This window comes from Balaenoptera borealis, assembly GCF_965194805.1.
Source record: "Balaenoptera borealis genome assembly, chromosome: X".
Lineage (NCBI taxonomy): Eukaryota > Metazoa > Chordata > Mammalia > Artiodactyla > Balaenopteridae > Balaenoptera > Balaenoptera borealis.
In genome coordinates, this window is record NC_138881.1 from 93,346,646 (window position 1) to 93,372,766 (window position 26,121).

Here is a 26,121-nt window from a genome sequence, read left to right on the forward strand (position 1 = left end):
CTTATCTATGCCTGGGACTTTGCAAAGAATATCATCCATGCCAGGCTAAACCACCTTCTGTAAAGTGCAAGCCAAGAGGTGCGGGGTGGGGGTTAAGTAGGGTGCCCATGGAACTTGGTTGCATATTAGCTTTTCAGTTGTGGCTCTTACCTTGCAAAGCTGCTGGTCTGGTCCTCAGAATGAGGCACTGGACCCAAGCTGCATCCCCAGACCTGTGCCTTTTGCCCTGAAATGCCCATGACAGTTTCTTATAAATGCGATGTGTTCTGAGCAAGGGAGATTGGAAACAGAAAAGAAACTTAAGACCCTGTATCAGCCCCCTTCTCAGACCAGAGACTCTAGCCTGGCCAGTATTTATGTTTGCAGCCATCTGTCTTCTACTAGAATAATAAGGAGAAGAAGAATAATGATTCTTTTCATCAAGCGCCTTTCTTCTTCAAGGCTCAAAGCCTCAAGTATATTATTATCTCATTATCAAAATTGCCCATTATTGTGTATCCATGTTGATCTGTTACATTAGTTCCTTTTTTCCTCCTTTACCACCCTTCCCCTTTTACCCAGTTCTTTTTCTCTGTTAGATGGTTCTCCTGAATGTTCCTAACTCTCAGACTGAGTGGAAGAGGTTAGTAATGATTTTTTCATTACTGGGGTGACTACTCCCCATCCACAGTCATTATCTCAATGTTCTTGGGATGTAACTGCCGCCGGCACACCTTGTACCCATGTGGGCTTCTGCGAAAACTTGGCTGTCACCAATGCAAATCGGCTGTCACTCTGCTGATTGGCATATTGAAACATGCTAATTGACCTAGAAAAGTTATTTCTGTGAGTGGCAAATTGAGCTATTTTAAAAAGTTATAGTTTGGGTTTTGGACCTGAACTTGGGACAGAATGTCCCTTTGCTTTCTTTTTTTTTTTTTTTTTTTTTTGCATTTTTGAAACAGAAAAATTGTACATTACAAATACAAGAAATTTTCGGATAATTTTGAGGTTTTTTTTTTTTTTAAAGTAATGTGACCAATAAGTTAATGTAATTTTTAGCTATTTGATTTCTTTTTCTTATTTAAGCTCAAAGAAGTAAAACTATAATTCCCTTTGCTTTCTTAAGAGTACTTAAAATAGAAAAAGCTTGTTTTCAAAAGAGGCCTTAGCTTTCTGAAGAATTGATTTGGGCAAAATTGCGCCTCAACCTTCTACAAAGACCAGCGTGTTTCTGATCAGATGAATGCCAAGTGTGCAGGAATGTGGAAGGTGTTGAGAAGGCCTGGGCTTCCACCAAATTCTAGGGACTACCCTAGAATATGTCTAATTACTGCCTGTACTTCAAGATTAACCTTTGAGAGTCTTACATCCTCCGTGAATCCAGCCCAGCCATACCAGTCAATCCAGATTTTTATTGAGCACTTTTCTGTGTTAAGTATTGTGCCGTATGCTGCAGGAGATGCAAAAGCAACCAGAATACATTCCTGGCCTTCAAGGCACTTGCAGTTTAGTTAGAAAGATGAGGCATAAATGCCTGAGAAGTGATGGCAATGTTAGAGTCAAAATGGTGAAAAAGGAACATTGCAAGGCAATTCAGGCTCAATCGCTAAATTGCAGTTGTTCCGACCTCTAAGAAAATGGGAAGAGGATTAATATTAGCAGCATTTTTTGAGCACCTACCATGTGCCAGGCAGTTTATGGATGTTCTTATTTAATTCTCACAAGAACCCGATTTTACCTATGAGGAAACTGAAGCTCAAAGAAGCTAAATGACTTGCTCAGGGTTACATGGTTTGTAGGTACTAAAGCTAAACCCGAGGACTTTGCACTCTAATGCATTGTCTCCTGGAGAGGTCGTTGGATGTAGTGGTCCAGAAAGGCTTCATGAGAAGTAAAGCCTGAACCAAACCTTGAAGCGCTATTAGAATGTGCATGCAAATTGCAGAGGAAGGAGGTAGTTCAACCAAAGGAATGCCAGGGCCAGAGGCATGGAGGTAGGAACCAGTAAACTCCTCATTGAGAGTCTGAAGAAGAGGATAGAGAGTCATGAACTCCAGTTCGTATATATAGACTTTGCCCCTTATTTGCCAATCACCAGAAGACATCCTGTGACACCGCTTCTGTCACATCTTTTAGCCCTTGTAGTGTTTAGATTTTATGTGTATTTCTTTTTTTTTTAAACATCTTTATTGGAGTATAATTGCTTTACAATGGTGTGTTAGTTTCTGCTTTATAACAAAGCGAATCAGTTATACATATACATATGTTCCCATATCTCTTCCCTCTTGCATCTCCCTCCCTCCCACCCTCCCTATCCCACCCCTCTAGGTGGTCTATGTGTATTTCTTATCTTTTCCACCACTACTAAGAATTCTTGCAAGTAGATGGGACTTTGCAACCGCAAAAGCTTTCACAAATACAAATATGTCACCCTAGTGTAGTTGTTAAAAGTATGGACTCAGGGATCAGATTCTGTAGGTTCATACCCTGGCTGTGCTACTCATATGTGTGTGTGTGTGTGTGTGTGTGTGTGTGTGTGTGTGTGTGTGTGTGTGTGTGTGTGTAAGAGAGAGGGAGGGAGGAAGGGAACTTGGCCAAGTTACTTAACTTGAATGGGCTTCTGCGCTCTCATCTATGATATGGGGGTGATAATAGTGCCTCCCTCCTAAAGCTGTTCCAAGGATTAAATCAGTTAATATGTGTAAAGCATGTAGCACAGCACCTGGCAGATAGGAAGCCCTCAAGCAGCATTAGTTGTTAATTATTAGTCTTTGATCGTCACAGAAACCCTGCGAGGTGGGTATTAGTGTTACTGAGCCAGGCTCATTTGCCTGATGCGCAGCAAGCCAAACGCTGAGATGCTGAGGTTTGCCACAGAGAAAAATTTATTCATGAGGCAGCCAAGCAAGGAGAACAAATCTCAAATCCACCTCCCCCAGGGCGAGGGGCTCAGGATATTTATGGGACAAGGAAGCAGGGTGGTCTGAGGCCTGGGGTAAAATGATTGGTGGCAAGAAGAAGGTGAAGTAATCCGTGTTCTGTGCGAGTGTATCTGAGTTACATGCTTCTTCATGGACTGCATGTTCAGAAAAATGGTGACCTTAGCATGATCTGAGGGTGGAGTTTTTGGCCCTCTGATATCAAAAGGTTATCCATCAGACACTCTCAGGCCCAGTTGAATGGTTGGTGGTCTCGACCAGTTTGAATTGGGCAAGACTAGTTCCACGTTCCTGAAAAACAACTTAACACCTCTGTAGGGGGTGGTTAAAGGAGTCCTGTGATATAATCTGTAAGCTTCATGCAGCTTGGAGGGTATACAATTTGTAAGAACAGTTAAGGCGAGCTTGGTCGGTGAAGGCAGGTTACAGGATATTATTTATTAAGCAAGTTATGGTTTAAGGAATCTAACTGATGACTGCCCTCGGTTTCATTAGTGTCTCCATTTTACAGACTAAGCCTTAGAAAGTTTAAATAACTTGCCCAGGGACACACAGGAATTGACAGAACTGGCCTGAGAACTTCTGTCTTTCTGATGCCAAAGCTCATGGGCTTCCTTCCTCCTCTTCCCTAATTGTTTAGATTGATTTTCAAGTATTAAGCCAAGTCAAGTCTTTGCAGAAATTTTATACAATATCCATTAGAGATTTGGAGGATTGATTTATACTTTCAAGATTTTTTTTTTCTGCAAAAATAATGTACGCTCCTTGAAAAACCATTTAAACAGATGAGTATAAAGAGAAAGCCAAACCTTTTAACCCCATCAACTTTCAATCCTGTCCCCCCATGGGTAAGTTGTATTAAAGGTTTGTATACGTTGCTACATTTTTCTTTTGTGGTATCTGTCCCCTGCAGGGCACCCAGCACGTGGTAGGTATCCACAGAGAGTGTAAGTGAATTAGTCAATCAACTCGAACCTCTGTCTTGCTCAGAGAAATTCCAGGGATCTTTCACACACGTGTCCAGGTTAAAATCTTAGGTATGAAGACAGAGGGACGATAGATGATATTTTTCCCAGGTGAATTATTTCTTAAACCACTTAAGATAATGATGTTTTCCTGATTACAGCAAAAGACATATGTACTGAAGAAAATTTGTGAAATACAGAAAAGTAGAAATAAAAAAATAATCACCACCAATGCAAAAGTGGTTGTTTTCAGCGTATTAACAAGAAAAAAGAAACACCACAAAGCGTGAGGCTTTTGTGCCTCTGCCGTTACAATTGTATAAATATTTTCTTTACAGAAGTAATATATTCATAATGGAAAAAAAAGAAAATACAGAAAAACACCAAAATAGAACAGAAAACATTGAGCAGTAACAACTGTTCACATTGTTTGCAGCGTATTCTCAAGGTCTTCTCCTCTCTGCCTAGTTGTCAAGAGTTAGCATAATGTAGTGGTCAAGTTGCTGGCCCTGGAGGCATTCTGTCCTTGCTTTTGTGGCTGGCTCCTCTGCCTTTATTCATGTGACCTTGGGTAAGTTACAAACCTCTGTGATCTCATTTTCTTATCTGTAGATTGGTGCTCAGATGAATTGAGATATGTGGGGTAAGCACTTAGCCCGGTGTCCGGCACATAGTAAGTGTTTAGTAAGTATCAGATGCTGTCGTTGTTACTACTATTCCTAACATTATCTTAGAAATCGAGGTGTGTTCCTATTGGCATGTGCTATTTGATGTTAGCCTTCAGGGCCTTGGCCCAAGCTTCCTGGTTGGGTGATGGTGAAGTGAAGGGGGCTTTGTTTCAGAATTAGCCTTGCCGAGTGAGATTAAAATTCCCTGGCAGGATTTCTTTTCCACATTGACTAATAGCGCCTTTGCTTTTTTTTTTTTTTTTTGCATTTGTTTCCCAGACAGCCTGTTTGATTAAGGAACTGGCCAGCTCTCTCTCCTCCCTCATGACAGGTGAATTAGGCCCACTCCTGGTGTTTCCTCCCATTTGAATGAAACATCGAGACCTTTGGGTTTGTCAGTGACGCCCAAGCCCCCCAACCCATGGGGAAGGTGGCAGCCGTGAATGAGAATGGCAGACAGTAGCGTCTGCCTCCAGAGCTTAGTAGTTCTTTGCCTTGGTTCTATTCCTAAAAAGCGATTAGAAGGCACAGCCTCTGGCTCGTCCAACCAACACTTCTCGCTCAACCTTGAGCCACTCCCCCAAGCAGTGTTTCTTTATGCAGTAAAAGCCGTAGCTAGTGGGCGAGTTCACTCTCTCCGGTCTGTGGACCAGTGGTTCTCAGCCGTGGCTGTACCGTAAAATCACCAGAGCCAATTTCAAGACGTAAGGCTTTTCAAAAAGCACCCCAGGCAATTCCAGTGTGCAGCTGGGGCAGCGCTGCTCGGTGCTCTGTCCCACTCCCACACTGCTGCTGACTGGGATTTGGGGCTCTGACCAAGTTCATTTCACCTCATCAAGCATCAGTTTCCCCATGTGTCAAATGGGCTTAGTGACATCTGCTCTCTCTACCTCACAGATATGTTATGGAAGAAAAGATAGCAGACAACAAAAGATAACAAAGAAGAATTAGCAATGAGCTTTGAACACTTAAAAGCACTCCACAAATGAATCCTTGCCTATTTCTTTCTCCCTTTAATCATTTTTTTGAGGGGGGTTTAATTGAGATATAATTTACAAAATACAAATTTATCCTTTTAAAGTGTACAATTCAATGTTTGATTTAGTGTATTACAGAGTTGTCAACCATTACCACTATTTAATTTTAGAATATTTTCATCATTCCCCCAAAAAGCATTAGTGACATCTCTCTGCTCTCCCCTCCCTAGACCCTGGCAACCACTAATCTCCTTTCTCTCTCTCAACCACTGATCTCCTGTTCTGGACATCACACGTAAATGGAATCACATAATATGTATCCTCTTCTGACTGACTTATTTCACTTAGCATAAAGTTTTCAAGTGCATCCAGGTTGTTGCATATATCAGTACTTCATTCCTTTTTATGGCTGAATAATATTCCTTTGTACAATCTATCACATTTTTAAAAGATTGGAGTATAGATGATTTACAGTGTTGTGCTAGCTTCAAGTGTACAGTACAGTGCTTCAGTTTTTCGGATTCTTTTCCCTTATCGGTCATTACAAAATGTCAAGTGTAGTTCTTTGTGCTGTACTGTAGGTCCTGTTGGTTATCTCACATTTTGTTTATCTATTCATCCACTGATGGACATTTGGGTTGTTTCCACCTTTTGGCTATTGTGAATAGTGCTGCTGTCAATATTTGTGTAAATGTATCTGTTTGACTGCTTTGGGGTATATACCTAGAAGTGGAATTGTTGGGTCATACGGTAACTCCATGTTTAACCTTTTGAGGAACTGCCAAACTATTTCCCAAAGCAGCTGTCCTCCCAGCCTCCCTTTATGTCCCACGCACCTAGGACCTTGAGTAAAGTGACTGGAGACTTGAAGACAGACTGAAGGTTTATAAGTCCAAGGGGAGGGTGGTCACTTCTGAGTCCCAGTACTGCACTGGTACCAGTTGAGGAAACTTTGATGGTAGGAGCAGGTCAGAGGAGCTGACCCAGCAAAGAAGTTTGGGGCAGGGAAAATCTTAAGTCAGGAGGTTCTAAAATGCAGTGGATAGTGTGAGTATAATTCTATAGATCTGTAATTTTATATTAAAGAAAATGGAGACATATGTAAAAGTAGAAAAAGAAAACTATCCGAGTGCATCCATTACCCAGTTTCAACAATTATCAACTCATAGCCAATGTTTTTTTAATCAATACGCCTTATTCTACCTCAAACTGCTTCCCCCCCCATCCTCCCACCACTCACTCTTATACCTGGATGATTTTAAAGGAAGTTTCATGTAATTTTAACTATAGGTATTTCATTATACATCTTTAAAATATAAGGACATATATATATAATCACAATTCCATTATCATATCTATAATCGTTATCAGTAATTCCTTAATATTATCAAATACCCAGTCAGCAGAGCACAGGTTCCAGTCTTGCTTGCACAACATCAATAGCCCTTCTCTGAGCCTGTTTCATATTGTAAAATGAGGACTATCATAATAATTCCTAAATCTTCAATAAGGTAATGCATGTAAAGTGCTTACCACAATGCCTGATGCACAATAGTAAGTGCTCAAAACTCACCAGTCCAGAGCCACAGCTGCATTATCTGGCCCTTACCCCCCTGGAAGCAATATTCCTCTGCCTTAATCATCCCAGGACCGGGTACCAGGCAACCAGAGACCACGCCTATAGCTTAGAGCCTGCTGTAATTATTCAAACTAACCAGTCCTAACTTGTTACCCTGCCCTGCCTTGCCTGTCCTGCAGAAATGCAGAAACTAATAAAGGCCATGGCCTAGGCTCTCCCCTCGCTCCTGTCCCTTTGCCTCCTGACCAACACTGGTGCTTCCCCATGTGGCTCTGCGTGGCATGGGTGCCTCCTATTTCTGACCTATGAGTATGATAAACTTTGTTTTCCTGAAAACAAAATAGTGCTCAATAAAGTTTAGCTAAGATTATTATTTATTAATAATGTAAAATACCTGAGTTGCTAATAAGGTACCTTTAAGAATGGTTTTGGCTTAGAATCAAGAAGCAGATTTGGGGCCTTGCCAACAGATTTTTTTTGGGGGGAAAAAAAAAACCCCAAACCAAAAGGTAGCTGAAAAAGCTACAGAACACTGGCATATATAGTTTATTCCCCCTGAGATTTCCGTTCATGGTGGTAGAAGCATGTGCATATTAAAGAGAGAGGAGAGCGGGCTGGGACGTAGGGTGCCAGCTTTGGAACAGGTTCAGGGCAGGGAAGGGCACTGCCAGCAAGAGGTGAGCGAGGTCCTCAGATTCCTTGCTCAAGAAATGAAGCCCCAAGTAACCTGGGCGGTCATGGGCTTAAAGCTCCACCTTGTGGGGACTGGTGCCCGAGCTACCCTGCGTCTGTGCCTGAGGTCTGGGAATGGAAGGCATCGTCATCCTGCTGGGTTGCCCTTAGAATCATTCCCCTGCTTCTGGGGCGGGCTTGCTCTCTGCTGCCTGTTCCAGGCATCAGCTGACAGCTTTTTAATAAAAATGGAACCCAAAGGAGGGACGATAAGGTATCTGATTTTAACCCAAAGCGAGAGAACACCAGATGTTTCATTCTGTCTGAAGGTTCGAGGGAGGAAAAGCAATTAGCAGCTGCTCCTGATTTAGCAACAGACACCTGCTAAATGCAAATCTGTAAAACCGGTCAGGCTTGGCACCAGAAGCGCATACGCTGCTTCTCAGGCGTTTCTGGGAATTGTAAATTATGTTGGCCCAAAATAGGCGGGGGTGGGGAGATATAGAGGGGGGCTCTAAAGAAGCGGAACATGTCCATATAGACCAAGGAGTATGGTTTTTTTTAAGATGACAGCCACTTAGAAATGGCTATTTGGAGGGTGAATGGAGAGGAAGAGAAGACCATGAATCTTCCAGAAGCTGCCTGGTCCCTCCCTGCTTCCGGTCTGACTCACAGGCTGCCCTCTGTGGGGACCGTCCCATGGGAGCAGAGGTCCGGCTGACGGGAGGGTGGGGGGAATGCTGCTTCCCTCTATGCAGCAAATGCAGATCCCTGCTGATCCAGAGCCCACCCCTCGCCTCCTCCGAGGGCAGTGAGTCTCCAAGCAGGAGAAACCCTCAACTCTCAGATCTACGGCAGCTCCCTGCCCTGTGACAGGTACAGACTGTTGGCTCCAGGAGCCACCAGGACATCTTTGGCCGGGAAAGGGGTTTATCCGCAGCCTTCTGATTTCCAGGATTCGTTTCCAAGTAGCCATGAATACTGCTCTCCGCTTCCATTTTCCTGAGGCACGCTGAAACGCGACCAGTGGATACTGTAATTGATGAAGAGGGCTTTAGGGATGTGTGTGTGCGTGCGCACGTGTAGCTGATGACCCAGAGGGCTAATTTGTAGGTGATCTAGACTGTGTCAGAAGAATTGGGCCACTCCCATTTGGGTGTCGTACCACATTCACCGTATGTAGCTGCTGTTTCCTGCTCTCCAAGCTAGGCCACAAGTCAGCTGCAACTTGAGCCAAAGGGATAGGCCCTGTTCTGTTTCCAGTTCTTGAGCAAAGGGATGGCGACTTGCTCTGCGGAGCAGAGACCAGGGGGATTGCTGTTGGCAGACGCAGGGCCAGAGCTGTCCATTGTAAAATACGGCCTGGAACTTTATCCTGGCAGGCTGCTTTCATGTGGTTGAAGACTAAACTCTTAGTTCCAAAGGTGGAACCAGAGAAGCTTCTTTTTCCTTTAACTGAGTAGGCCCTTAGGCAAGAAGCGTCCTTCCAGATGTGTTTCAGTTTTACTTCCCCTGCCCTGCAATGCCAGTGCAGGAGGGGAGAAGGACCAGGGAGGCAAGGGTAGCGGGAGAGCTAGAATCCCCACTCTCCAGCCAGAACTGGGGGAGTACCCACCTCCTCTGGTCACGGGCTGGACAGCGTTCCCATCAGTCAGCTCCAATACGTGGAATAACCACGGCACAAATGCGTGTCCTGTGACAACAGGCTGACCTAGAGAGAGACGCAGGGACCCCGTCTATGGTGGCATTCGCGAGGTGCACTCATGGCGCTTATTGAAGCAGCCAGGGATTACTGGGCTACATGTACAAGTCATCCACCCATGACACTCTTTGAATAGTTCAAACTAGCTTGTGTGTCACAATTCAGATGACCTCTCAGCGCAGAATTACTTATTCTCCTTTAGAACCTAAGACCTATAGGCCTCAACTCATCGGAGGAATAATTTTGATCCCTGGTGACCAAAGGGAGCTGTCTCATCCCGAGGTGGTATTTTCTTGGAGGGTCCAGGCCTTCCATAAGGAGTTTGTTTCTCCAGGGACCCTGCTGATGCAGGGGGTTGGGTAGGGCGTGAGCCTCCACTCATCCCAAACTCCAGCACCCAGAGGAGAGTCTGCTTCTCAGCACAGATGTGACTGCTGGATGTCACTTGGTCTGCCACCATTTGATACAGGTTGTAAACTCCAGGTTGGAGCATTTTGTCTTTTTTCTTTCCCTTCAGTCTAGCCTTTTGGGGGGATTTGTTGGATATTTTCCCTTTACTAGTTTAGAAGTTATACACGCTATTTCAGCTATTGTTTTTTTTAATGTTTATCCTACCAATGTTAACATAAATATCCAGATCTAGAGTCAGTCAGACTTTTTCTCTCAAATAAGACAAGGATCTTACAACATTTTTTTGGTCATAGTTTTACTGAGTTTATTCACATAACATAAAATTCACTCATTTAAAGTGTAGAATGTAAAGTTTTTTAGTATATTCACAGAGTCGTGCAACCATCACTACAATTAATTTTTAGAACATTTTTATCAACCCCAAAAGGAAAGTGTAACTGCTTAGCTATCACCTCTCTGTCCCCTTACAGCGCCCCCCAACCCCTGCCCGCCCCCAGCCCTAAGTAACAACTGATCTAATATCTATCTCTATAGATTGGCCTGTTCTGGACATTCCCTATTAATGGAATCATAAAATATTTGTCCTTCTGTGTCTGGCTTCTTTCACTTAGCATAATTTAAAAAAAATTTTTATTGGAGCATAGTTGATTTACAGTGTTGTGTTAGTTTCAGGTGTACAGCAAAGTGAATCAGTTATACATATACATATATCATTAGCATAATGTTTTGAAGATTCATCCATGTTGTAGCATCTATTAATATTCCATTTCTTTATATTGGCTAATAAAATTCAATTGTATGGATATACCATATTTTTTTTTATCCGTTCACCTGTTGGTAGACATTTGGATTGTTTCCACTTTATGGCTGTTGTGAATAATGCTGCTATGGACCTTGATGTGTCACTTTTTGTGTAGACATGTTTTTGTTTTTGTTTTACTCTTGGGTATATCCATAGGAGTGTATATGCTGAGAAATGGGGTTACAACCTGATTCTTTTGCATGTGGACCTTATAATATTTTAACTCTGTTCATCACCCTCAACTTATATGCTTATGTTGTCATGTATTTTAATTCTGTATTATTTTAGCTTTTCTTTTAAAAATAATACAAAACATTATTATTTTATGAAAAAAATGTTCATTTAGATTTACCTACATAATTACCACTTTCTTTGCTCATTATTTTGTATTGTGTCTCGGGCTTTCCATTTGACATTAGTTTGCCTTTGCTGGAATTATATCCTTTAAAATGCCCTTTAGAGATGATCTGCTGATGACAAACCCTCTTAGTTTTTCTTTGCCTAAAAATGTTTGTATTCCTTCTTCATTCTTGAAAGATATTTTCACTGGATATAAAATTCTTGGTTCATAATTATTTTTCTCCCAGCACAGTGAAGATGTAATTTTACTATATTCTGTCTTCCACTGTTGCCTTGAAAAGTCATTAGTCAGTCTTAACTTTCACTCCTTGGAAAGTAATCTGTTTTCTTTCTGATTGGTTTTAAGATCTTCTCTTTGTCTTTGGCATTCTGCAGTTTTAGTAGGATTTGTTTCAATGTTTATTTGTTTTGGCTTATTCTGTTTGAGAGTCTGTGGGTACATGTCCTTCTTCAGGTTTCTGAACATTCTTAGCTATTATGCCTTCAGGTATTTTGTCTGTCTCCTCTTCTTCTTCTAGGACTATGTTTAGAGTTATGTTAGTTCATCTTACTCTGTTTTCCACACCTCTTAATCCTTTTTGTTCCTATCTTCCACTTCTTTGTCTACTATGTTGCATTTTGGATAATTTCGTCAGCTCTATATTCCACTTATCTCTTTAGCTGTCTAATCAGTAACTAAACATATCAGTTAAAACTATCAATAGAGTTTTTAATTTCAATTATTTTTCCCTTTTCCAAACCTAAACATAGTCTATAACTATTCTGAGGTCCTTAAAGCTCTGTTTTCACTGGCTCTTGGCTTATTTACTTGTGTGTTTAGGTTTTGTTTTAAATATTACTGTTGTTATTGTTCTTTTATTGTACATTGCTTATTTTCTTTAAAATGTTATTTGTGGGAATTTTTTGAGTCCTGGATTTCTCTAGAGAGGATTTGTCTTTGTTCTTGCCAGGCACTTGAGGGCTACCAGTCTGGAATCATGCTAAATAAAATTCTCAACCTAACATTTTTGGATTACCCAAGTAGTATAAATTTAGACTGCAAACCCACACGAGGGCTGGCTTCTGGTTCCAAGATTTTAGTGGAACTAACTAGTTTCTCCCTCTACTACCCCAACTCATCGTTAAGATTTGAGACTGGATTTTCCTTACCATTCTAGGGGTGGGGTAATTTGTGTTTCCAGTACACCTTTACACTGAAGTGTGGCTTTTTGGGGTCATAGATCTCTTTAAGTACTAACTAGCTTTTGTTATTACCAGAAATGGAAGTCCTGGTCTTGTTTCCCAACCCTCTTATGTCTGTGTCCTTCCTGTTGGGGGCAGTCAGGAGGATGTTCTAATTCTATTCATTGGTTTGGCCATCTATCTGTTCTCAGTGCTCTCCTGAAATATCTCTATATAAGTTGATAAATACCTACTATATGTCTGTCTAGTATTGTACTAAGTTCTATGAGGTATCTGGTAGCTATTTAACCTGTCACATAGCTAATAAAACATTAATATTAGAGGTCGTGAGCCCTTGGGGCACTGATTTAAACCATCTTTTGATTTCTGAGCCCTTCTAAACCCTAGAAATCAGCATTTAGAGTGAGGTGGGTATAAGTGCATGAAGGCAGGGACCGTTTGTATCTTGTTCATAATAGTTGACACATAATAGGTGCTTAATATATATTTGTTGATTGATTGATTGAATGAATGAATATGTTGGTGTCTGGGAGGTCATGGAGGTAGATTCCAGTGTTGACTAGTTCCCTTGGCAGTACAGTTAGAAGATTCCAGGTCTGGGTTCGCATAGTGGGGATGGAAGAGAGAGGATAATATTTCAGTAGCAGGGGATCAAACCATCATGGATTTGAGTCATTTGTAAATCAGGGGTTTCCTCTGTACTGTAAAGGGCCTCAGCACATATCAGGGTACTATAATGTAGGTCAGTGGGTAGGAACATGGACTCTGGAGTCAGATTGCCTGGCTTATATCCAGGCTCTGTAACTAACCTTGGGCCACTTATTAATCTCTCTGTGTCTTAATTCCTTCATGCAAAAAAAGGGGATTATAGCATTTATCTTATAGAGTTGTTTTTTGTTTGTTTGTTTGTTTGTTTAAATTTATTTATTTATTTATGGCTGCGTTGGGTCTTTATTGCTGCGCGCAGGCTTTCTCTAGTTGCGGCGAGCGGGGGCCACTCTTCGTTGCGGTGCGCGGGCTTCTCATTGCGGTGGCTCCTCTTGTTGAGGAGCTCGGGCTCTAGGTGCACGGGCTTCAGTAGTTGCGGCACGTGGGCTCAGTAGTTGTGGCTAGTGGGCTCTAGAGCGCAGGCTCAGTAGTTGTGGCGCACGGGCTTAGTTGCTCCACGGCATGTGGGATCTTCCCGGACCAGGGCTCGAACCCGTGTCCCCTGCATTGGCAGGTGGATTCTTAACCACTGCGCCACCAGGGAAGTCCCTATAGAGTTGTTTGAAGTGTTAGTTAATACAAGTACTTAGGACAATGCCTAGCCGAGAAGTGCTATGTACCAGCAATTATTAATGATTATTATTGTCTTTATTGTTGTTTTGAACACTAGTCACATCATTATTCTTGTCAGTACATTTTCCTGGGAACTGCCTGTCATTTCTGGGAGAAAATATTCTAATCTCACACCTACCATTTAGACTTCTGGAGGCTGACCTACTGTAGTATTTCCCCAAGTGTAAGTTAAACACTCCTGCATCCAGATTACCTTAGGGAGCCATGTTAAAATATAGAATGCTGGGACCCATCCTAGTAGGTCGAAAGGATTCTTTCTCTAAAAATTAGTGACGAAAATAAAGATTCTGCACACTCTCTGTGTGTTGGATTAGCCAGGAGCTGCTGTGAGTCAAGTTTATCACCCTTCAGTGCTCGTAGAAAACCTGGGAGCAGGCTTGGAGACTGGGAAGAGATTGAGAATGGGAGAGTTAAACAGAAGAGAAGAAAAGAAGTAGAAAGAGAAGTGAGCAGAGTCTACTCATGTCAGGAGGTTGTCAAATACCATCTTTTGGCCTCTTCTCAAGGGTCATGCCTCAAGGGGACATGTGACATTTGCCTTCCCTTGATTTAGGGATTCCTGAACCTGGCTCCAGCTTGTAGCTTGTAGCCTGGTGTTGGAGACAACAGGGTAGGGAGGCCTGGCGCACTGGTTGCCTTCAAGCAAGGGCCCCCAAGGAGTAGAAGATTAACCAGACTCCATGGTTGGTTGGTTGAGGGAAGTGGGCTGGCTACTGAGTGCCCTTGAGCTGTTTTGACTGGGCTAAGAGCCAAATCTCAGATGTGTTTGTCTCTCCCTTTGCTCTAGTGCTAGTGTGGGGTTGGCCTTATTTCAAGCCATCTGATGCTCAGGTCCTTTGAAGGCGCTAAAATCGAGCCAGATGGCATCACAGACTGCTTGGGCTGATGAGGGGCTGGAAGTTTAGTACCTTTCCTCTCGTCCCTTCCACTCTACATGGCTCACATTTTCTGTGTGGATCTGTAACCCAAGGCCGAGGAGAATGAGGCCTTGGTCCTGTCAGTGGTGCAAAAGGCCCTCATGGGGCCCCTTGTCACACACCCTGAGCAGGGAGGCCAGCCCTGGCTCAGTCATTCCGCAGGTGTGGTTTGGCCTCCACACATAAGCTGACTGTCTTTTGACTTGCAGCTGCCCTGGTTCCTCTGTAGGTCTTTTGAACAATCTCTGTCATTACCCTTTCCCCTGAGTTCTGTGGAGAGAGCCATACAAATATTTACTTTCCCTCCTTGAGTAAAAAGTCAAATAACGTGTTCAGGGCTGGACTTCTGTGTCCTGAAGTACCTTCTGTGTACTCAAAGCTTCTTTCCTTTTTCCACATGAAATTCGAGCTTTGGCTCAGTCTGAAGAAGTAGTAAATCTGGATTTGGTGACTTCGGAGCCCCCTGGGGTCTTGGATGGCTAGTGCCTATATGGTGGTAGCTGGGTGTAGGGTCAGGCCTTCAGGCTTCATAGTAGACCCTATTTCTGTTCCATCAGGGGAACAGCCTGGTGTTTTGATATATAATAGACAACAGTGGTTAAGATTATGCATCCTGGAGCCAGGTTGCCTGGGTTCACATTCTGGCTCAGCCTTGAGACCTTGGGCAAGTTATTTAATGAAACCCCTACCGCTCTTTCTTTTTAAACAGACCTTTGGTGCAAAGGTCTGTTTAAATCATAAATCATATTTATAATTCTCGATTCATAGCAAGTTTCAACATTGGTCCATTCATGGCATGCTTTAATTTTATTCATGAGTACGTTTATTTATTCATGGAGAGTATTATAAACAACTATGAACTCAACCCAACAACTAGCCACGTTGATAATAACTTACAGACGTAAGCCTATGTGCTTCCCCCATCCTGCTGCCTACCTCCATGCCCACCACTGTGAACCACTAGCCTGAATTTTGGCTATTATTCCTTTTCTCTTTTTAAAAGTAATCTTATCCCTCTTCTCATGTACACAGAAAAAAAATATATAGATAATATACATTATATATAATAAAATATGTAATATTTTATATATGTAAAACAGTCCTAAATAAGGTATTATATAATTGTAGTTGCTTTTTGATCCTTATAAAAAGGGTATTATGTTGTATGTAGTCATCTGGGATTTGCCTATTTTATTCAACATTATATTTGTAAGATGCATCCCTATTATTGAGTATAAATGTAGTTACATTTTCACTGTGGTGTAACATTCCATCGTAGAAACATACCACAGTGTCTTTCTCCATTCCCTTTGAGATGGACATTTGGCTGTTGCCAGTATCTTGCTATTACAAGAAACCGATCTGTCCTCAATTTCCTCATCTTAAAATTGGGGAATAAAAATAGGAGCTACCTCATAAGTATGTGATGAAGATGAAAGGCGTTAATACTTGTGAAGTGCTTAAAACAGTGCCTGGCTCATAGCACACGTTTGGCCAGTGTATTCGTTTCCTCGGGCTGCCATCTCCAATACCACAGACTGAGAAGCTTAAACAGCAGAAACATTTCTTCACAGTTTTGGAGGCTGCAAGTCTAAGGTCAAGGTTTCAGCAGTGTTACTTTCTTCTGAGGGCCTCCCTCTTCGGTTCTAACCTCCTCTTCTTATAAAGACACCAGTCAGACTGGATTAGGGCCCACCCATATAACCTTATTTTATCTTAATTACCTCTGTAAAGGATCTCCAAAGAGTCAAGTTCTGAGGTACCGGGGGTTGCCTATTACTATTATTATCATCATTATTATTATTTGGTCAGAAGCCCAGAGTTTTCTTCCCTGCCTTTTCAGAAATGACTTTTGATACCAGCAACAGTACTAAAGAATGGCACTTTGTGGTTTCCCAGGATGATAGGCAGCGGCTCCTAAGTCTGTTAGAGGTGAGAGGAGAGGAGCTAGGAGGTTTCATTGTCACCTTGGTTAAAGGAAACTAACCAAGCAAAGTGAGGCCTTGCAGGCGAGCCAGTGGCTGACTGACCCGAAATTGCCACTCAGTAAAGTTCTGTGGACTTGCCAGGCCTGGGCTGCTGTACCAGGAAATACACTTACACAAGTAACTGCACCACCAGAGCAAACAACGTCTTTCACGGGCTCAGAATATTTTGTTTGATATTAGGGAGCTAGCAGCCACAACTCTGTTCTCCTGCTCTCCCTCTGGAAGGCTCTGAGCACCGAGGAGGAAGTCAGGAGTAGCCCTGATAGGATTTGGTTTCCAAAAGGAAGGAGCAGCTCCCCCGAGCCAGTTGCCCACCCTTCCCTCTCTCCACATCGGACCTTGAGTGTAAGATGGAATTCCATGTGCCCGGTAGGACTGTGGGCATCTGTCTGTACTGGGGGTTGGGAGTGGGCTCACAAGGGAAGATACAGTGAGAACAAGGGACTTGGGAGGGGGTCTGTAATGTGCTCAGATTAAAAACTAGAAAAAATTCACACGAATCATCCGTAATAGCTTACTGCATCCTCTTGGTTAAGGATGTCTGCAGTACAGAGATAAGAAGAATATAACATGAAAGTTCTCCTCCACCCACTCCCCAGAGATAATCGCTGCTAAGGTGTACATTCCTCTTGTGACCTTTTTTTTTTTTGACTTTTAAACTTTCAGCTACATGATTAGTAAATTAATGCATTAATTTGTCATAAAAATCCAACTATACAAATACATAGAATCCAAGTCTAAGTCTCCCCTTCCCTATCCCGACCTGTCCTCCCCAGCCCTCTTCCCCCACCCAGTTTGGTAAATATCATTCCAGTCCTTTTTCTATGCATTTATAGTCATCTAAAAGTACAAAGACTAATTTGTCCTTTTTATTCTACAAAAAGGATCATGCTGTGTTCGATACAGATTTGTTCTGTTTTACCTACAAATGGTTGTACCTCCTTTTTTGTAAATGGTTGCAGAGTTAATCTTCCAGAGTGTTTTTTGATGACTCTCCTGCCAGTGGACATTCAGTTAGCTTTTTTGTTATTAGATATTATTTTGTTATTACAAATAATGTTGCAGTGAGTATCTTTATGCATACAGCTTTGTTCATACATGCAAGTGTCTCTGTTGGTATAAATTTCTAGAAGTGAACTTAGTGAGTCAAAGTGAACGGGTATTTAACATTTTTTATAAATATTGACAAATTGTGCTCCAAAATGATTGCACCACCTAAGTGTCTATAGACAGATGAATGGATAAAGAAGATGTGGCACGTATATACAATGGAATATTACTCAGCCATAAAAAGAAACGAAATTGAGTTATTTGTAGTGAGATGGATGGACCTAGAGACTGTCATACAGAGTGAAGTAAGTCAGAAAGAGAAAAACAAATACTGTATGCTAGCACATATATATAGAATCTTAATAAAAAAATCGTTCTGCAGAACCTAGGGGCAGGACAGGAATAAAGACGCAGACGTAGAGAATGGAGTTGAGGACACGGGGAGGGGGAAGGGTAAGCTGGGACGAAGTGAGAGAGTGTCATGGACATATATACACTACCAAATGTAAAATAGATAGCTAGTGGGAAGCAGCCGCATAGCACAGGGAGATCAGCTCGGTGCTTTTTGACCAACTAGAGGGGTGGGATAGGGAGGGTGGGAGGGAGACGCAAGAGGGAGGAGATATGAGGATATATGTATATGTATAGCTGATTCACTTTGTTATAAAGCAGGAATTAACACACCATTGTAAAGCAATTATACTCCAATAACAATGTTAAAAAAACCCCAAAAAACAAAAACAAAAACAAACAAAAAAAACAAAATGATTGCACCTTGTTTTTTCTTCCAGTTAATTATACCTTAAGATTTTGCCATATTAGTTCATATAGATTTACCTTCTTTAAATTTATTTACATTTTAAAAACTTCCCAACTTCTTATAAAAATTTTCAAACATCCCGAAGAGTTGAATTAAGGGTATAGTGAACGATGACTGTATACCCTCAAGCTAGATTCAACAATTACTGTTTTTCCCTATTCACTTTCTTTCTTTCTTTCTCTGTGTAAGTTTGCTGAATCATTTCCCCTCAAATTGCAGACATCTTGACACTTCAGCTCTAAATACTTGGTCCTACAGCTCCTAGGGAAAGGAACATTCTCTTGTATATCCACAATACCGTAATCACACTCAAGATAATTATCAACAATTCTCTAATACTGTCTTCTTTATCTAATAATCTGTTTATATTCAAATTTTCCCAATTATCCCAGGAATGTGTTTTTTAAGTTTTTTTTTTTTTTTTTTAAATCAGGATCCAGTCAGGTTTCAAGATTGCTTTTGTTCTCTCTCTTCAGGTTTTGTTTATTCACTTTTTAAAATCTAGGAGCAGGTCCCCCACCCTCTCATTCATGACATTGACATTTTGGTGAATCCAGGCCAGTTGTTTTGCAGAATGTTCCACATTCGGGATTTGTCTGTTTGCCATGGCACCTTGTTGTTTTTCATGGCAGCATGGTATTCTGTTCTGTGAATGTATCGTGGTTGAGTTTTAGGTTGAGGGCATTCCTTTTGTGGTTCCTCTAACAAGTGGTATTTAGTCCCAAAGAGTTTGAGGTACCAGTAGCCACAGTAGAAGTCTGTGGTCAGTTAATGAAGATAAAGTGTTCCAAAGCCAAACTTGGTTGGCAGGAGAATTACCGAAGGCTGCATCCTTTCCCCTTGAAGGGAGATAGATTATTGTTTTAGTCTGTTCAGATTCCTATAACAAAATACCATAAACTGTGTGGCTTATACACCTCAGAAATCGATTTCTCACACTTCTGGAGGCTGGAAGTCTGATCAGGGTACCAGCAGGGTCAAGTGCAGACCCTTTTCCGGGTCACAGGGCAGGAGGGGCTAGGGAGCTCTCTGAGGCCTCCGATTTCATCAGGACCTAATCTCCTCCTAAAGGCTCCACCTCCTAATACCATCCCATAGGACATGAATTTGAGGGAGACACAAGCATTCAGACCATAGCAATAATCTGTTTTGATTCTCTGATTTCTTTGGAGAGGCTGCAGTCTGGGGCTCAGCTGAGAGCAGGGTCCTGTCTTTGTGACCACCCATCCTCACTTTGCACTTCATCAGCAGCCGTGGACCCTTTTGGTAACACAAGTCCCCAGCTGGCTAGGGGAAGCTCCTGGGTTGTGAACTTCCCCCGCTCCCCGCACACCCCTCCCTCGTGCAGCTGTTCTCACTTCAGCTCGTCCTTCCCTCCTCATTTCCTGGAGCCCAAGGCTAACGCTTCTCTCTGTGCTCTGGCTCCCAGCCTTCCTGTCTGCTTCAGGACCTCTCACCATCCGGTGCCTCCTCCCCCTCTTGCTTCTTCAGCCTCCCTCTCCCCACTGGCTCCTTCCCTCCATCTATAACTATGTTCAGGTCTCTCCCAATTCTATCAATACTCCCCTTGAGCTACGACTTCCATCCCTCGCCATCCATTCACTCTTGAAAGAGTACCATGGACAGGGGTCTGCAAAGTGGGCTGCATAAGGTGTTCTGTTTGGGTGCATAAAGAGAATATCAGCATTTCTAGGCCTTTTAGAATTTCATCCATTTACTTTTCTCTGTTTGCATTTCATACACATGTATATCATTTGCCTTTCAACTCTTCTCATCTTCTCCAGCCTCCTTGAGATCCAGACCCACATTCCCACTGATTTATGGGCATCTCTGCGAGGTTCTCACACTGGGCTCACAAACTCAGCCCGGTCTCAGCTTTTCTTATGCTCCTCGTCCTCCAACCTGCTTCCTTGACTGTCGGCCCCAACTTAGGGAGGAGTCCCAACATCCCACCAGCCACCTAGGCCATCAGCCTGCGGGTCATCTTTGACCTGTCCTCTTACTCCTGCTTACCGCCCCCACCCCCACCCCCACCCCCCCGCGTCTGTGTCAATTACTCAGTCCTGGTGATTCAACTTCCTTACGTTCTCTCAAACCTGCCCATCCTCTGTTCTCTCGCTGCCTCTGCCTTCAAGCTCGATTTAGACATTTCTATTCCCAGTCCCTGACACACAGCCACCAGCTGGAGCTCTGCACAACTGTACATCGTACAGGACCGTCCCTACTGTTAAGGAAAAATCAAACCAAATCCAGTGCTTGATATACAGGTCCTTCCATGCTCTTTTGCTGTGCTGATGTTATCCCTTTATCTGTTAGCTTTCTCAACCAGACTATGAGCTCTTGTAGGGCAGGGACTGTGTCTTCATCACTGCCGTGTACCCAGAGCCAGACACATTACCTGCCACCTAGGAGTGTCTCAATAAATGATTTTTTTTTAATTGGTTGGCCGAGAGTAAGAATGAGACTGTCATGGGTGAGAAGAGGAGAGCAGTATTGATACTCCTTTGAGAAATAAAGAAGTCTCCAGGAGAAACTCTCTCTTAGAGATGGGCCAAAAGAATGGATTGAGCTGGGAAGCTAAAGTTATCCTAGTAGTTGTCTGCTAAAATAGTGATTGTGACTTAGGGCTGTGGGCAGGCCCAGGTGCCACCATCTCTTGCTGGAGTCTCTTGCTAGGGCAGAATAGTCAGGTGAAATGAGGTCCAGCTTTTGACCCAGAGAGACCTGGCATTAGTCTTGATGGCTGGAGTTGAAATCCTGGCTTTACCACTCACTGGCTGCATTGACGTTGAAGAGGAGGATTATAATAACAGCTAGCATTTATTGAGTACATATCATATGCCAGCACGGGGCCAGGAACTCTACACAAATTATTTCACCTAATTTCATCACAACTTGATGAGATAGCTTCTATTATCATTCCCACTTTACAAATGAGCCAACCGAAGCTCAGCAAGATTGTGATTTGCCCAAAGTTGCATAGCGACTAAATGATGGAGCTAGAATTTCAGTCTTAACAGCCTGACTCTAGGCTGGAGATATTCATTTGGGAGTCATCAGTATATAGATGATATTTAGAGCCAGGAGCCTGAATAAGATTATCTAGTGAGTGAGAGTAGATAGAAAAGAAAGCCAAGGACTTGGTTCTGGGCCCCTCCAATATGTAGAGGAATTAGGAACATGGAGGTCATTGGTAACCTCAATCAAAGCTATTTCGGGGGTTGGGGTGTGGTAGGTATGAAAATTTGATTGGAGTGGATGGAAGGATAATTCAGAGGAGAAGAAATGCTGGCAGTGAGGAGAGAAAAACCATTTGAGGAGTTTCTCTATAAAGGGAAGCAGAGATATGGGGGTGATAGCTGGAGGGTGCAGTGAGATCAAGAATTTTTGTCTCTTAGGAAGGGTGGGAGGGAGACGCAAGAGGGAGGAGATATGGGGATATGTGTATATGTATAGCTGATTCACTTTGTTATACAGCAGAAACTAACATACCATTATAAAGCAATTATACTCCAATAAAGATGTTTAAAAAAAAGAATTTTTGTCTCTAGATGAACAACTTTGTAGCTTGTTTTTTGATGGGAATGATCCAGAAAAAGGGGACAAATTGCTGGTGGTGTGTCCCCGAGTAGACGAGAAAGGATAGGATCTAGTGCAGGAATGGGGACTAGCCTTAGCCAGCAGCATGGATGGGGACGGTGCAGGGGGGAGGGCGATGTGGAGGTGGGAGCTCGTTGATGTTCTCTTCCAGTTGCCTCCTTTTCCCCAATGAACTAGAAAGCCATGCCACCAGCCAAGAGGGAGGATGGGGGAACGTTTGAGGAACACAGGAGAAGTTGTGAAACAGTGATAGGAATTGTCCAGGAGAGAGGAGAGTGAATGGATTTGAATGTAGTCGGATTATAAGGTCGCATTAAGGGCCCGCTCAAAGTTTGCAGTCATGAATTTCAAGGGTTAACAGCATAGCTTTACGTTTTTCTCCAGCCGTGCTTACTTGCATGGTAGAGGCACAGAAAAGGGTTGAGAATGTATGGAAGGGAGTGATGGGCAAGTATAGAAGTGAGGACATGAGGTAGGTGAGGGCCAGCAAAACAGTGGAGGATCAGGAGATGTGGGTCCTAGTGAAGGGGAAGAATTATTAGTCGGGATATGAGGGGCGCGGAGTGATTGGGTAGATAGGAGGTGGTGGTTGGAGAGTGGGGTGCATGACAGAGTTTATGGAAGGGTTGGAGGTGTTGGCAGTGACAGGTATGACCATGGGGATAAAGGGCTGAGGTGAGATGGAGGTGAGACCCTCGAGGGGAATGGAGTTCAAGGCATTAGAAACCAGTGTGTGCTAAATATTGAAAACACGGGAATTTTGACAAAGGCATGTTGGACGGCAGTGACAGGGAGGGTCCAGAGTTGAGAGTAGTGGGTGGGAGAGACTGACGACATGAGGTTCAGATCAGGGCAGTGGTTAGGAAGGAGACAGCATTGAGGGGCAGACAGGACCCCTCCTGGCCCAGGGGTACAAGGTGACATGGGAGGGAAAGCACCCACCACTTGAGAGGGCTGTAGGGATAGCTGTGTCCTCAGAGGGGCGACCAGATTTTCATCAAAGTAAGAAGGTCAAAGGACCGCTCAGAGAAGAGTTTAAAGATGGAGGGGATTTTGCAAATGATAGTGGGTTCCAGAGGATAGAGGGGAAGCGTTTCAAGCGTTGGGGAGCAGTGGGAGGTGGTCTCAGATTCGGGCTTGTAGAGAGCTATATGGAGGTTAGAGCTCAGGTGTTGGGCGGTGACCTGGGAGTCTTGGGCTTCTGATGGTAACGGAAGTACCCAGGGACATACGGCACACTGGGATGGGCGGTCTTCACGGCAGAGTGTGGTGGTGTGGCTGTCAGAGGGCGGACGGTCGGTAGGAAGGAGGTCAGGGATCTCGCCATGGATGGAACCCGTGTGCTTCATATTTCGGGCAGTCCGATTCCAGAGGCCTGGAGAACTTTGCCAGTCTACTCTATTGATTCTGAAAAAAGATGTTGACTTGGACGTGAGAAGGAAGTTATGACTTATGTAGCTTAAAATGTTTTCATTGCCTTTGGCTTTCAATTGCAGTGATGTAGGACTTTCTGTCTAAAGCCTCGGGAATCCCCCAGCTGAAAAGGAGCCCAGATATGTACATTAGACTCGAATTCCAGATGTGCGTTCTGGAGGGCAGAGATGAATTAGCCAAGTGGAACTTCTTCTGGGGGAAGTAAGACACTTTACAGATAGTGTTTATGAAACGGGTATCTTGGAATAATTAAGTGAGATAGGACACATGAAAGTATTTAACACAATGCGTGGTACATAAGTACTTTCTAAATATTCTTTGTTATTAAATGTCCACTGGTAGGTTCGTGCTCGCGTTCAGCTCCCTTCCTCCTGCCACTTGTGTGGTTTTCTTAGGTTGCCCTCCTTCTCTTTCATCCCTTTCCCTTCCTCTCCCTGGCCTTAGCCGTCAGCGGTGCCCACACCTAGTTGAACACTCTCTGTATCCTTCTGAGGTAGAGAACTCTTGGAATAGGGGGAGGGGCCGCCCTCAGAGGAAAGACGCTGCTGATGGGGCCGGTCTCCTGGCCACCCCAGCTGAGATCTGTGACCGAGGTGTCTCCAGAGCCCCGGTGGGAGCTGAGAGACCTGTATTGCAGGCCGAGCTTGGCCACTGTGAGGGCGGGGATCACGTGAACGGGGAGGGACCGGGCCCAGCCCCCAGGTGGAGGGCAATTGCTGATCCTGCTGTTGCTAATGAGCTTCTATTACCACTCCCCTTGTTAACAGGGCCTCAGCTCCACTGCGCATCTCCCCTGCGCATCTCCCAGGTGTCAGGCGTTTGTGGGAGGGAAGGAGCGGGGCACGGGGTAAGGGAGTGTACAAGCTAAGAGTATAAACTCTAGAGCCGGACTCCTTGGGTTTGAATCCTGGCTCTGTCACCCGATGAGGCGTGTGCCCCTGGGTAAGTTATCTCACTTCTCTGTGCCTCAATTTCTCACCTCTAAAGTGGAGTTAATGGGAACAGTACAGGTGAATTAATAGGTGAACTGATAGTTAACAAAGCGCTTAATAGTTCCTGGCATGCAATAAGGATTCTACAAATGTTTGTTTTAGTAAAAATTTTTTTTAAATGTTTTTACAGCAATCTTATAACAGCATAACTATTTTAATTTTACTGGTGCCAAAACTGGGATGGAGAGGTTCAGTGACTTGCCCGAGGCCACGGGGATATTCACTGGCAGAATCAAATCTAGAATAGGAATTTGGCAGCCTCGAAAGTCCTTGCTTGCGGCCGCAATGCTGAACTGCCTCCCGGGACCTGCCTGGTGGGGAGTTTGCTTTCTAGAAGGGCTGTGAGGGAAGGGAAAGCAAGTGGGCACCGTGAGTCTAGGTGGGTAAATAGTGGCTGGCGTCTGAGACTTCAGCAAGGGGGATACCGCTTGGGGACCTGGCTGGGACCCGGGCGAGCCCAGTTCTCTGCTCCCTGCGGTGGGAGAGCAGCCTGGGTCCCCAGGCCCTGTTTCAGGGAGAGGTCTAGTCCCTTAGGCGCCAGAGAGCTGAGCCTTCCCGAGACCTTTGCCTTCTTGCCTGCCTTCTGTGTGACCGCAGTCCAGTCAGTTAATTTAAGATAGTAGAGTGATCCCAGACCACGTTACTCTGAGGGTCCCTGTGGACCTCTCAGGCCTCCAAAGTTACCTCCTGCTGGGGGTTACCTCCACTGTGAAACCCCATGACCCTTTAAAGCTATTATTCCAGCGAGGTCTACAGAGACCGCTTGGAACCTCATTTCTCTTTCTGGGATTTTACATTTCCTTCTGTGAGCATAAAATAATAGTCGAGCATCATCTGGGTCCTTGGGAAATTTTCCTTCTGCGTGGGTTTTTATTTTCAAGAGCCAGACCGGTGACTCTGTCCAGGGTCTGCAGTCATCTCAGCTCCCATTCTGGGAGCTCTGCCATCTTTCGGTTTGGGCCCTTGGGTTCCTGGGTGTGGGGAGCCCAGAACTGGGTCCTCTCATGAGCTCACAGGTTTGGTTCTGTGCTCGTCCTGTTGGACACAGTGAGGCAGCTGACCCTTGCCCTGGGTGTCCTTGTTTCTCTGGGCCTCCCCTTGGCCGGGGTGGGGGGAGGTGTGTGGGCGTGCGTGTGTGTATCTGTGTGTGTGTGTCTGTGTAGGGCTGTGTAAGCCCCGGAGGCCAGGCCTCTTGCCAGCGGCTGCAGTTCTTTTCCCAAAATTGAGTTAGCCGCTCAGCTGTTTCCACTCTCCACCCACTGCCAAGCGCTGCAGCACGGTCCCCGTGCCAGGTTGAAAGCGCACTCTGCTTTGGTAATTTAGAGCTTCCATTTTGAGAGAGATGGGAAACAGGAGTGAATGAGTGGGCACGTTGGATGGAAGGAGGGTGGGGACATTCTTTTTGGCAAGCCACGCCAGAACTGGCCCAGCTGCTTGGTCTTCACCCAAAATTAGGGCTAACCCTGGACTGACCCCAAGTATCCAGTGGAGAAACTCTTTATTCTTGGATCTAGACCTAACCAGACCTGGCAATCAATATTTTTTAATCTGCAAAATGGGAATAATAAATCCTACCCCATATGGTCTTCATGTCAAATGAGAAATAAGCTTTTAAGTAGGCCATCAGCTACTCACCAGGAGCAGGAAGTGACGCAAGCTTGTGTTTCTCCAAGTATTTTTCTGCAGAACACTAAGTGCTATTTTTTTTTGCAAAGGCACTGGCTAAATAAGTTTGGGCCA

The 26,121-nt window shown here is 43.9% G+C and overlaps 1 protein-coding gene and 1 long non-coding RNA gene across 16 annotated transcripts in view; one reads left to right on the forward strand and one right to left on the reverse strand.

Annotated features, from left to right (window-relative positions):
• Nucleotides 1-26,121, forward strand: part of TMEM164 (transmembrane protein 164) — a 160,869-nt gene that overhangs the window by 100,933 nt on the left and 33,815 nt on the right. The gene's annotated exons all lie outside the window — the stretch shown is intronic.
• LOC309620850 lies at nt 904-18,286 on the reverse strand. The gene is made up of 2 exons (XR_014239698.1): nt 14,201-18,286; nt 904-14,145 (listed from the first exon to the last, which is right to left on the reverse strand). It is a non-coding gene; the product is annotated as an uncharacterized lncRNA (long non-coding RNA).